Source organism: Hyperolius riggenbachi, chromosome 10 (genome assembly GCF_040937935.1).
Source record: "Hyperolius riggenbachi isolate aHypRig1 chromosome 10, aHypRig1.pri, whole genome shotgun sequence".
NCBI lineage: Eukaryota > Metazoa > Chordata > Amphibia > Anura > Hyperoliidae > Hyperolius > Hyperolius riggenbachi.
In genome coordinates, this window is record NC_090655.1 from 67,111,637 (window position 1) to 67,124,983 (window position 13,347).

Below are 13,347 nucleotides of genomic sequence, written 5' to 3' on the forward strand. Positions count from 1 at the left end.
TTCCCCCTCTCTCCTCTCTCCCTCCTCTTTTTCTTTTCTTCTGCCTCTTCTATTCCTTCTCTCCTTGCCGAGTCCCTTGGTCAGGGGTCACGGAACAGGGAGGGGGAGCGGGTGTTTAGCCCTTCTCCCCCCCTTCTAGCCCTACCCGTGAAAATAGGCCCCCAGTACTGAATGCTGGGGAACCTCTCAGGACCGAGTTCTATGTTCTTGTTCACTGTTCAGAGTTAATGTTGTACATGCCACATGCTCAGGTTTGTCCTTTCTGGTATATGTTGCCAGAGGCTGCCAGTCTGTTTCAAACCATGTCTTGCCTTTTTATGTATAGCTTATGTACAACTGTTTGACATTGTTCTTTTATGTTGTATTACTATTATAAAATCAATAAAAATATTGATACCGAAAAGTAGGGACCCACATCTTCCCATATAATCTAGTGTGCACTCTATCCCTATCTCACAGACTGTGTCACAGTGTACAACCATGTGAACATTAATAGACCAATAGTACAGCATGCATCCCATACCTGCTAGTGCCCAAATACAGCCTCTCACCGTGCATATAGATGTGCACATAATTATAGACATGTGGAGCAATATAGCGCATCAGTATACATAAGCGGAGTATCATATTCCTATAGATGACCATTACACAGTGGCTTGCAAAAGTATTCAGCCCCCTTGAAGTTTTCCACATTTTGTCACATTACTGCCACAAACATGAATCAATTTTATTGGAATGCCACTTGAAAGACCAATACAAAGTGGTGTACACATGAGAAGTGGAAAGAAAATCATACATGATTCCAAACATTTTTTTTACAAAGAAATAACTGCAAAGTTGGGTGTGCGTAATTATTCAGCCCCCTGAGTCAATACTTAATGGAACCACCTTCTGCTGCAATTACAGCTGCCAGTCTTTTACGGTATGTCTCTACCAGCTTTGCACATCTAGAGACTGAAATCCTTGCCCGTTCTTCTTTGCAAAACAGCTCCAGCTCAGTAAGATTAGATGGACAGCGTTTGTGAACAGCAGTTTTCAGATCTTGCCACCAGGGCCGTCCCGCTCATGAGGCGGGGTGAAACATTTGCCTCAGGCGGCACATCTGGGGGAGCGGCACCCGCCTGTCCGTGGGTGGGGGGCCGCCCGCCGAGCTGGAGGAGTAGCGGGCAGAAAGGGGGTATTGGGCCTAGATCAGGAAACTATAGCTCTGGAAAAGTATATACATACTAAATTAAAAAACAAATCTACATTTTATCCAACGAATCAAAGAGGACCCTACATTGAGAGCTTCTACTCATTAGTTTTGGACGACTTCAAGAAAATGGAAAGGAAAACAACCAACTACAATCTAACTAAAGCAGAAAACTCAGCCATCAAAAACCTAGAAAGGAGATTGAAACCCCAAATAGAGGAACAGAAAGTGTCCCTAGGAGAATTCACTGACACCAACCAGTATAAGACCTTCTCCCATATTTTGAATAATAAATTGAATAGGTTCGAATTAGAGGTCTCAGAAAACAAACTCAAGAAAATAAATAGAGATAGGAATTTATATTTGAACAACAAACAGAGGTTTATTAGACCCAGATATCATCCACCTCAGGACGTGAGACCTACGCAAGAGGAAGACTCAGAAGGACCAACACAGCCCCATCCAACTGGACCCGTGTGCGAGGGGTCACAGACCACGAACATACACAAGGAAGATGCCCAGGGAAAAATAACTACCACTCCACTCACACCACGCCCCAGATACCAACATTCTGGAGTACATCACAAGACGATCAAAAGGAGGAAATTTCATCGGGACCAAAAAATGCACCCACGTAAGGAACAGCCAGAGTCAAAAAGATCCAGACACCACTGGGAGTATCCACCACTGGTCAACCCGAAGAATCCGGTACAGAGGGTTAAGACCACAGAGCCAAATCAAGAGCAAAGGAACAATGCTTCCACCCCCAGGAAGTCTCGCCAACTGTTGGAGGGAAAATCTGTACAATCGGATGAGGGTGAAGTTTTCAGCACCCCCTTAGCCTCAGGACCAATGAAAGGAAAATCCCAGTCATTGACCTTAATAGAGACCCATTTACAACAGTCAGATGAACTTCTGGATCTGAGCACGTATAGTGAAACACCGGATAGCCTGACCCTAGAGGCCCCAAACGTGCCACCCAAATTGAACTCGGATCTAATAGAGGACCTATCATCATTATCGTCACGGCAACCAGTAACTATATCCAAAGAAATGGAATCTCACAGGACAAAAATTCCAAGATTGAATAGACGACGGGAAAGGGGTCCCAAAATACAACACAAGCAAATCACTGATTACTACCCATTAACACAGGAACCCAACAGCAGTTCAGGGTCCAACATTACAGGAGGAACATCATCATCTTCTTTTTTAGAACTGCCCACAATAATGGGAGAGACACCACCACTACGACCGAGGATATCCAATCCCATCAACTTCCTGTCACCCCTCACAATATCATCACCCGTGAGGGCCACAAAGAGACCGGCCCCAAGCCCAGAAAGAGGGGAAAAAGAGGTGGCAAAAAAAGCAAATCGAAAACTGTCCATATAAACAAACAAACAAACAGAATCATCTATGAAAGACAGGAGGCCCTTATTTAATTTATCGTCATATGTACTGAGTCATACAGAGGAGAACGTATTAAGTAGGGGACTCTCATTCTGTCCAACGAAACCAGCCAACCTATACGAGTTATTCGTAGATTTGAATGCTTTCACTAGAAAGCTCACTTTGAAAAGGTACGTCGCAATCAAGAAGATACAAGGAAACACGACCACCAGAAGTCTGACGACGACCCCTATTACCCTGAATACTGATAACGATGAACAGACGATAGTTATAGATCAGGAAACTATAGCTCTGGAAAAGTATATACATACTAAATTAAAAAACAAATCTACATTTTATCCAACGAATCAAAGAGGACCCTACATTGAGAGCTTCTACTCATTAGTTTTGGACGACTTCAAGAAAATGGAAAGGAAAACAACCAACTACAATCTAACTAAAGCAGAAAACTCAGCCATCAAAAACCTAGAAAGGAACCAAGAGATCATAATCAAGCAAGCAGACAAAGGCGGAGGAATAGTGGTAATGAATAGAACCGACTACCTCAAAGAAGCAGAGAGGATCCTCAGTGACAGAGAGTATTACGAGACCCTAAGTGAGGATCCATCGAAAGAATATTCAGAAGCCCTTAGTAAATTTGTTGTATGGGCTTATGAAGAAGGGATTATTAATAAAAATGAAAAGGAATACATTCTGATATCCAATCCCAATGTGGCACACTTTTACCACCTGCCAAAAATTCACAAGACTTTATCCAACCCCCCAGGGCGTCCCATCATCGCAGGTATCGGATCATTAACCTCACATCTGTCAGAATTAGTAGACCTACATCTTCAACCATATGTGCAGAAATTACCATCGTACCTGAAAGATTCTACTCAGTTGTTGAGGGAACTAGAAGACATACAGTGGAAGCAAGACTACAAATGGGTCACCCTAGACGTCTCGGCTTTATATTCTAACATACACCACCATATAGGCCTAGCAGCCGTGTGGCACTTCCTTCTTCATGATAGCAATATGCCCTCCAAACAGAAACTCTTTCTCATACGATCCATATCCTTCATACTCAGCCATAACTTTTTTCAATTCATGTTTGTTTGCACTATCTGATGAAGGGGACCCGCCGTGGCCCCGAAACAATTGTCAATTTCACGTGCTTATGAAGCAATAAATTGAAACTTGCAACTTGAAGAGGTGTGCTGACCTGGACTTTTCTACTTTGCTGTTGAATTATTGATGCTGGGGCTCAGCATCTACAGGCCATAGCACCCGCAGTTTGGGTAAGGTGTGCCACCTCCACACCAGAACTATATGATTTTTTCAATTCATGGGGACTATATTCCTACAGAAAAGGGGAACAGCCATGGGAGCAATCTTTGCACCCAGTTATGCCAACTTGACCATAGGCCTTCTGGAACTACTACTGCTGGGGCCCTCCAACCCGTTCAATAGAAATATTATCTATTATAGGAGGTATATTGACGATTTGATCTTTATATGGCAGGGAGAAACCTCCTCCATCCACGCTTTCAAGGACTATCTTAACAATAATGATTGGGGGATAACCTTTACTTGCAACTTTAGTGATCTTCAGATTGAGTATCTAGATGTAGTCCTCTATCATGTAAATCATGAAATCAAATCAAAACATTTCTTCAAGGCCGTGGACTCTAACTCCTATATTGACTATAAAAGCAATCATTATAAAGCATGGAAAACAAATATTACCTATGGACAATTTCTGCGAATTCGGAAGAACTGTACAGATGCTAGGACATACGATGAGCAAGCGAAAATTCTATCCAGAAAATTTAAGGAAAAAAACTTTCCAAGTGGAGTAATAAAGGACGCGAAAAGAAAAGCTAGGGCGATCAATCGCAGGGATCTTTTGAAAACAACAACAAAGCAGGAAGTACAGACACAGAAAGAGCCCAACTTCATCACCAGGTTCTCTAACCAACACAACTCAATCAAAACTGTACTTAAAAAACATTGGCCACTCCTGTTAAAAGATCCCTATCTGAAGAGAGAACTGACGGATAGACCTAAATGCGTCTTTCGGAGGGCCAAGAACCTAAAGGCACAGGTAGCCCCCAGTAGGATAAAGAATACTCGAGGACCCGAAAACATGAGTGACCAGTCCAACGATAACCGGGGGGAAGTATCAGGATGCAACCATCCGAGATGTTTATGCTGTAATAGGATCCAAAGAGATGAACAGAGTTTCCAATCCACAACCACAGGAGAGAGCTTTATGATAAAGCAAAAAATTAACTGTAGCTCAGACTTTGTCATCTATGTAATAACCTGTCCTTGTGGGCTGCAATACGTAGGCCGCACGACCCAACAACTAAGAACAAGATGGGGCCAACATAGGCGGAACATCGAAAATGGCTATATGAAACATGGCCTCTCTAGACATTATAAAATTCAACACGGCCAGAGCACTAATATGACCAGTATCTGCCCCATTGAACATATCCCTGAGGACACCCAAGACAGATATGGGAAGCTGAGAAGAAGAGAAATGTACTGGGTATTCCGGTTGAACACCCTACAACCCGAGGGTTTGAATATATGTCTGGAACATAATATGTAATTAGACTACACTCACCGTCCAGCGTCCCCAGCCCTCCTATGGCTCCCCAAAGTCCTCCTTTCCTTTCCCCCTCCCTTCCCCCCCCTTTTTTCCCCCCCGTACCCCCCTTCCTTTTCCTTCCTAATCCCCTCCCCCATCACCATCCCCCCTTTCCCCCCCCCCCTGTTCCTCTCCCTCGTTCCTCCCCTTTCTCCCCCCCCTTTCCCCCCCCCTCCCCAACCACTGAGGTCCTGAATCCTGCATCATAGCCCCCACTACCCTGTTCATTGTCTATCCATACAGGATGTCCCCCGTGTAGGTAGGAACTCCAGAAAGAGGTCCATACCACAGAAATTTACTCCAGAGGCACTATGCAGTGTCTTCTTTGCCCTAATACAATATAAGTTGTTTTAGATCTAAAATGTGGACTTTTGGGCCGATATACAGTATGCAGGCTCGGACAGAGCCGCCGAACCACCGATGATCCCATCGGTGGGCCCCGACTGCCCCTCCTCCTGGGGGCCCCAGAGCTAAGAGGGAGGGGGGCACTAGCGTTGTGACGGTTTTTTTTTTTTTTTTTAAATTTATTAAAAACCTCTTTCCCCCGGGGGGGCCCCCTCCTATCCTCCCCCTCCCTCACCTCAGAGGGCCCCCCTCCTATTACGAGCGGCGGTAGAGCGGCGGTTACAGCAAAGTTCCGGCGAGGTAAAGCAGAAGATAGAGGTCCAGCTGCCTCCCGGGCTACGCTGTCTCCTCTATGCCGCTCGCACTGCTTCCTGGTTTAGTGCGCGGCAATTACAAAGGAGACAGCGACTGGGAGGCAGCTGGACCTCTATCTTCTGCTTTACCTCGCCGGAAGTTTGCTGTACCCGCCGCTCTCCCGCCGCTCGTAATAGGAGGGGGGCCCTCCGAGAGTCTGAGGTGAGGGAGGGGGAGGATAGGAGGGGGCCCCACCGGGGAAAAGAGCTGCCCTCCCCGCGGCTTGTAATAGGAGGGGGGACACCCAGGTGAGGGGGAGCAAAGGAGTCGGGGCCCCCACTGGCTACCCACCCGGCTACCTAACTGCCCACCCGGCTATCTAACTGCCTACATTCCCACCCGGCTACCTATCTACCCACCCGGCTACCGATCTGCCTACCCTCCCATCCGGCTGCCTAACTGCCCACCCGGCTACCTATCTACCCACCCAGCTACCTATCTGCCTACCCTCCCACCCGGCTACCTAACTGCCCACCCGGCTACCTAACTGCCTACCCTCCCACCTGGCTACCCTTCTGCCTACCCTCCCACCCGGCTACCTAACTGCCCACCCGGCTACCTAACTGCCTACCCACCCATCCGGCTACCTATCTACCCACCCAGCTACCTATCTGCCTACCCTCCCACCCGGCTGCCTAACTGCCCATCCGGCTACCTATCTACCCACCCGGCTACCTAACTGGCTGCCCACCCGGCTACCTATCTACCCACCCAGCTACCTATCTGCCTACCCTCCCACCCGGCTACCTAACTGCCCACCCGGCTACCTAACTGCCTACCCTCCCACCCGGCTACCCTTCTGCCTACCCTCCCACCCGGCTACCTAACTGCCCACCCGGCTACCTAACTGCCTACCCTCCCACCCGGCTACCTATCTACCCACCCAGCTACCTATCTGCCTACCCTCCCACCCGGCTACCTAATTGCCCACCCGGCTACCTAACTGCCTACCCTCCCACCCGGCTACCTATCTGCCCACCCGGCTACCTATCTGCCCACCTGGATACCTATCTGCCCACCTGGATACCTATCTACCCACCCAGCTACCTATCTGCCCTCCCGGCTACCTAACTGCCTACCCTCCCACCTGGCTACCTAACTGCCCACCCGGCTACCTATCTACCCACCCAGCTACCTATCTGCCTACCCTCCCACCCGGCTACCTATCTGCCCACCCGGCTACCTATTTACCCACCCAGCTACCTATCTGCCTACCCTCCCACCCGGCTACCTAACTGCCCACCCGGCTACCTAACTGCCCACCCAGCTACCTATCTGCCCACCTGGCTACCTAACTGCCTACCCTCCCACCCGGCTACCTAACTGCCCACCCAGCTACCTATCTGCCTACCCTCCCACCCGGCTAAATAACTGCCTACCCGGCTACCTATCTGCCTACCATGCCATGGGCGTCCCTACATAGGGCAAAATGGGGCATGCGCACTCCCCTGGCTAGCTGCTGCCCCCCCCTAGCTACCCGGACGTGGCTGGCCCGCCCGCCCTGGGGTGGCAGCGGAGAGAGAAAAGAAGTGGCAGGCACAGCGGCGCTGCCTGCCGCATCACTTAATTCTAAAGGGGGGAGCGAGAGAGGGGGAGCCCCAAGGTGAGGGAAGGGGGAGGGGGAAACGTCCTCCCTTCCCCACCGCTTCTCTTCTCTCTCCGCTGCCACTGAGGACACCTATAGATCTGGCTATTTAAACTGGGGACACCTATAGACCTGTCTATCTATACTGGGGGGCCCTGTCACTACCTAAACTGGGGGCTCCTGTCACTACATACACTGGGGGGGTCCCTGTCACTGCATACACTGGGGGCTCCTGTCATACCTAAACTGGGGGTACCTGTCACTAACTGAACTGGGGGGGGCGCCTGTCAATACCTGAACTGGGGGCACCTGTCACTACCTGAACTGGGGGGCCCTGTCACTACCTAAACTGGGGGCTCCTGTCACTACATACCCTGGGGGGCACCTGTTACTACCTTAACTGGGGGGCACCTGTCACTACAAACACTGGGTGCTCCTGTCACTACCTAAACTGGGGGGTATCTGTCATTAACTAAACTGGGGGGCTCCTGTCGCTACCTAAACTTGGGGGTCCTGTCACTACCTAAGCTGGGAGGCTCCTGGTGCTACCTAAACTAGGGTGCACCTGTCACTACCTAAACTATCCAGGCCAGCCCAGCATCACCACCAGCCAACCAGCCCAGAATCACTGTCATAAAGGCCACAGCATCACCACCAACAGTCAGGCCAACATTTACTTCAACCAGCCAAGTACAGCCCAGCATCACCGCCAGGCCGGCCACAGCATCACCGCCAGGCCTTTCAGCCCACACATCATCCCCAATCCAGCCAAAAACAGTATTGCCTGGCACAGCAGCCAGTAGAGGAGAATTCAGAAGCCAGGTGAGAGGTGTATACCATATTAAGTGGGCATTCTGCCTATTTATGTGAAATGCTGTTTATTTATGTGCCTCATGACTGCTGAATTTGTCTTGTTGGGGGCCTCATGGTTACTGAATTTGTCTTGTTGGGGGCCTCATGGTTACTGAATGTCTTGTTGGGGGCCTCATGATTGCTGAATTTGTCTTGTTGGGGGCCTCAAGATTGCTAAATTTGTCTTGTTGGGGGCCTCATGATTGCTGAATTTGTCATGTTGGGGGCCTCATGATTGCTGAATTTGTCTTGTTAGGGGCCTCATGATTGCTGATTTTGTCTTGACGGGGGACCTCATGATTGCTGAATTTGTCTTGTTGAGGGTCACATGATTGCTAACTGCGAGACTATGGAAAAGGCTGAATCATCATCATATGAGACAATAGCTACTTTTTAGCTTTTTAAAACAGAAAATAAAACTGGGAGGTTCTAAAATAAAAAAAAAAGAATACATTTTTCAGGAGCAGGATGGATGAAATTGTTTATCTTCACAGTTTATTTTCAACTTGGATTTTCCATAATGTTCATGTATGAGTTAAAACGTTTTTATTTAGTTTAAATTGCTGTTGCCACTTTGCAATAGATAAGTGACTTTTGGATTGCATTTTGTGGGGGTATCTGCCGTCAACCTGATTGCATTGTGTGGGGGTATCTGCTGTCAACCTGATTGCATTTTGTGGGGGTATCTGCCACCAACCTGATTGCATTGTGTGGGGGTATCTGCCGTCAACCTGATTGCATTTTGTGGGGGTATCTGCTGCCATTTGACTACTTGATGAATTATGAGGCATGTAACTACTTGAATATTTTATCTACAATGTATCTGGTCGGACCTAATCTCTGTGAATAACGCCGCTACTTATTTTGTGTTTTGTATTTTTTTTTTAAGTCTGCCCATGACTCATCATGACCACGCCGATGTTCCAGTGCGTGGTGACACCCATTTAGTTTCGCATTTAGACATATCCCTATTGGAGACTGTCCTCAGAATTGCTCACAATCTATTCCCTACCATAAAGTCATGCAAAATTTCTAGAGTACATGTGTATGTGAGCCCAAAATGGGGGGGGGGGGGGGGGGGGGGGGGAGGGAGGAGGGGGGGGGAGGAGGAGAGGGGGGTGGGCCCCAGGCTGAAACTTCCTTGGTGGGCCCTTGGTGTCCCAGTCCGACCCTGACAGTATGGTTGTATGCAGTAACTCTATTTGTAATACTCTATTTGTAAAACATACCCCGATTGTGTACTTACAGCATATAGCTGATCCTACTGCTTTTATTATTGTGTATATACACCTATTCGTGTCCTCTTTCTTTTGTCCAATCAATCTATTATATATTGTTTTATGAAGAAAATTTATTTGTTATTATTGTCATTTTTATTTACATCCAGACTATCATATATTATATATATTTGAATATGTCCTAATATCCACTGTCTTTCCGTATAGGGTCTGTCTTTCCGTATAGGTTTTGCCTTAATGATCCAATCCCTGATCCATCTCAATATGGCTGCCTCCATAGGTCACTGCCAATATGGCCGCATGGCCACCGCTCATGCTCTATGGCACGCATGGCCCCCCTCTAAAATGGCCGCCCTCCTAGGACATCATAAATATGGCCGTCAGCCCACACGTCTTGCTCTATGGCATGTCCTGGCCCCTTCCAAAATGGCCGCCCCCACAGTACTTCACCAACATGGCCGCCGGCCCACACATCGTGCTCTACAGCACATCCACTCAGCTCGTTTCCATGCGTGTACACAGGACATCCCCTTGTCCGGACGCATGTGGCCTTACGCCACGCCCCCCTGTGACGACACTGATGCTCTCCTCTGGCGCGCGTGTCCCTACGTCAGGACGCATAGGGGCATACGCCACGCCCCCCAATGACCTCACCGGGACTCCCCTCCGGAGCGCGCAATCTGTTATTTATTCAGCGCCGCTCCACGGGCAGCGCTGTATGGCGCTCAGGATTTAGACGTGGACCCCTCTAGGTAAGCTTCCTACTATACAGCATTACACATGGGCCGTATTACCCCTCCCTCCTATTAGTGTATATTCGTGGTTTCTGCTTACTCCTATGCCGCCCCGCCCCCCCCTCCCCCCGTGGCATTATCCTTTTCATTTATGCATGCGACCTACCTATATCCAATTGCTGCACAGATGAACCTATTAGGTCCCCTTACTACTCCTCCATATATATATATATTTTGTATATATTAATCTATCCCTATATATGCTAATCACGCTGGACCCCCCGAAGTTTGGGAGTTTTTTCTTGGGTCTTAGATCCCACATCCCCTTGCACTCTGGATGACCTTATACTTGTACAAACTAGGTGTTTTATGAGTACACATATATATATGGATATACGTGGGGGTATATACCGGTCTATGTGGGTGCGTTTAGCACATACATGCATTTATATCTATACTGGTGTATATATTATGCTCTGATTTTTTATTACAATAACTTCTCATTTGATTTTTAAAATGTTGTATTGGTACTATATGTTTTTATGGATGTTTTTTATGGATGCTATTTATTATTATTGTTTTTATAATCACACTATTATCAAGTGGTATGTCTATCCTGATTGTTGCCATATTATATTTAAAGGCACACCTATAGACCTGAGGAAGCGGCTTGGCCGTGAAACGCGTTATCACTTGTGCCCCAATAAAGCTTGAGAAATTTCGACTACTACATGTGTGAGTTGCATTACCCTAAGGTAGGAACCTAAGTAAGAACTGTCTGAATGACTATAAGAGTTACATCTATACGTCCACGGGCGCCTCCTACCCTTCTCCCAATATTGGGCCTAGTGGTGGGGAGGGGGGTCGGACCCCCCCCCCCCTCCCTCGCCTGGGTCCCCCGATCTGCGCTCCCCTCCAGCTGTAAATAGTTAAGTACCAGCGTATAGATTGAGAGGCAACGGGCGGGGATCACTCACCTTTTCCACGTTCAAGCAAGCGCTCCACTGACATCACTTCCTGCAATGCCGCCCACTTACTAGGCCCAATACCCCCTTCCTGCCCGCTACCCCTCCAGCTCGGTGGCCCCCCAACCCGCGGGGGGAGGGGGTGCGGCGATTTTTTAAATTTTTGCCTCAGGTGGCAAAAAGTCTAGGGCCGGCCCTGCTTGCCACAGATTCTCGATTGAATTTAGATCTGGACTTTGACTGGGCCATTCTAACACATGGATATGTTTTGTTTAAACCATTCCCTTGTTGCCTTGGCTTTATGTTTAGGGTCGTTGTCCTGCTGGAAGGTAAACCTCCGCCCCAGTCTCAAGTCTTTTGCAGACTCCAAGAGTCTTCTTCCAAGATTGCCCTGTATTTGGCTCCATCCATCTTCCCATCAACTCTGACCAGCTTCCCTGTCCCTGCTGAAGAGATGCAACCCCCGAGCATGATGCTGCCACCAAGATATATGACAGTGGGGATGGTGAGTTCAGAGTGATGTGCAGTGTTAGTTTTCCGCCACACATAGCGTTTTGCATTTTGGCCAAAAAGTTCCATTTTGGTCTTATCTGACCAGAGCACCTTCTTCCACATGGTTGCTTTGTCCTCCACATGGCTTGTGGCAAACCGCAAACGGGACTTCTTATGCTTTTCTGTTAACAATGGCTTTCTTCTTGCTACTCTTCCATAAAGGCCAACTTTGTGCAGTGCACGACTAATAGTTGTCCTATGGACAGATTCCCCCACCTGAGCTGTAGATCTCTGCAGCTCGTCCTGAGTCACCATGGGCTTCTTGACTGCATTTCTGATCAGCGCTCTCCTTGTTCGGCCTGTGAGTTTAGGTGGATGGCCTTGTCTTGGTAGGTTTACAGTTGCGCCATACTCCTTCCATTTCTGAATGATCGCTTGAACAGTGCTCTGTGGGATGTTCAAGGCTTTGGAAATCTTTTTGTAGCCTAAGCCTGCTTTAAATTTTTCAATAACTTTATCCCTGACCTGTCTGGTGTGTTCTTTGGACTTCATGGTGTTATTGCTCCCAATATTCTCTTAGACAACTTCTGAGGCCATTACAGAGCAGCTGTATTTGTACTGACATTAGATTACACACAGGTGCACTCTATTTAGTCATTAGCACTCATCAGGCAATGTCTATGGGCAACTGACTGCACTCAGACCAAAGGGGGCTGAATAATTACGCACCCCCCACTTTGCAGTTATTGATTTGTAAAAAATGTTTGGAATCATGTATGATTTTCGTTACACTTCTCACGTGTACACTACTTTGTATTGGTCTATCACGTGGAATTCCAATAAAATTGATTCATGTTTGTGGCAGTAATATGACAAAATGTGAAAAACTTCAAGGGGGCCGAATACTTTTGCAAGCCACTGTATATACACATCATGACGCTATGTTTACACCAAGCTCTCACCTGCATCTATATAGTATGCTCACGATTCAAATTGTGTATAATATATCCACAATACAGTGAAGGAAAACCCTTTAATCATACAGTGCAATAATAATTCCCCATGTAATATATGTATATTATATATACACACATGTGCATGTACACATTTAGGTACTGCAACCTTAATAGTGAAATCTAAAACCAGAGTGCAGCATAAGAAAGTGCTACATAAGAAGGACCAATATGGTGCAAATACTAATATCAATATGATAGAGTGAAGAAATTCCAATAGGAAAAGTATAAGTGTAAGAAAACGCGGAAAAGCCGCCGCGTGTACTGATAGCAAGGCGGCTGGCTCCGCGTCCAGCGCGGCGGTTTGTACGCAGCAGCATGCGTCTGATACTCTGATAGATCGCGGAAAAAACGCCGCATGTACTGGCAGCAAGGTGGCTGTTTCCGCGTCCAACGCGGCGGTTTGCACGCGGCGGCGTGCGTCTGGTGTGGCTGGATCTGTTAGTGCACCTGGATGGAGAACTACGCGCGCGTGCCAGAAGTCAGGACCTTTATGCCTGCAGGAGATGGATCAGCTGATCAG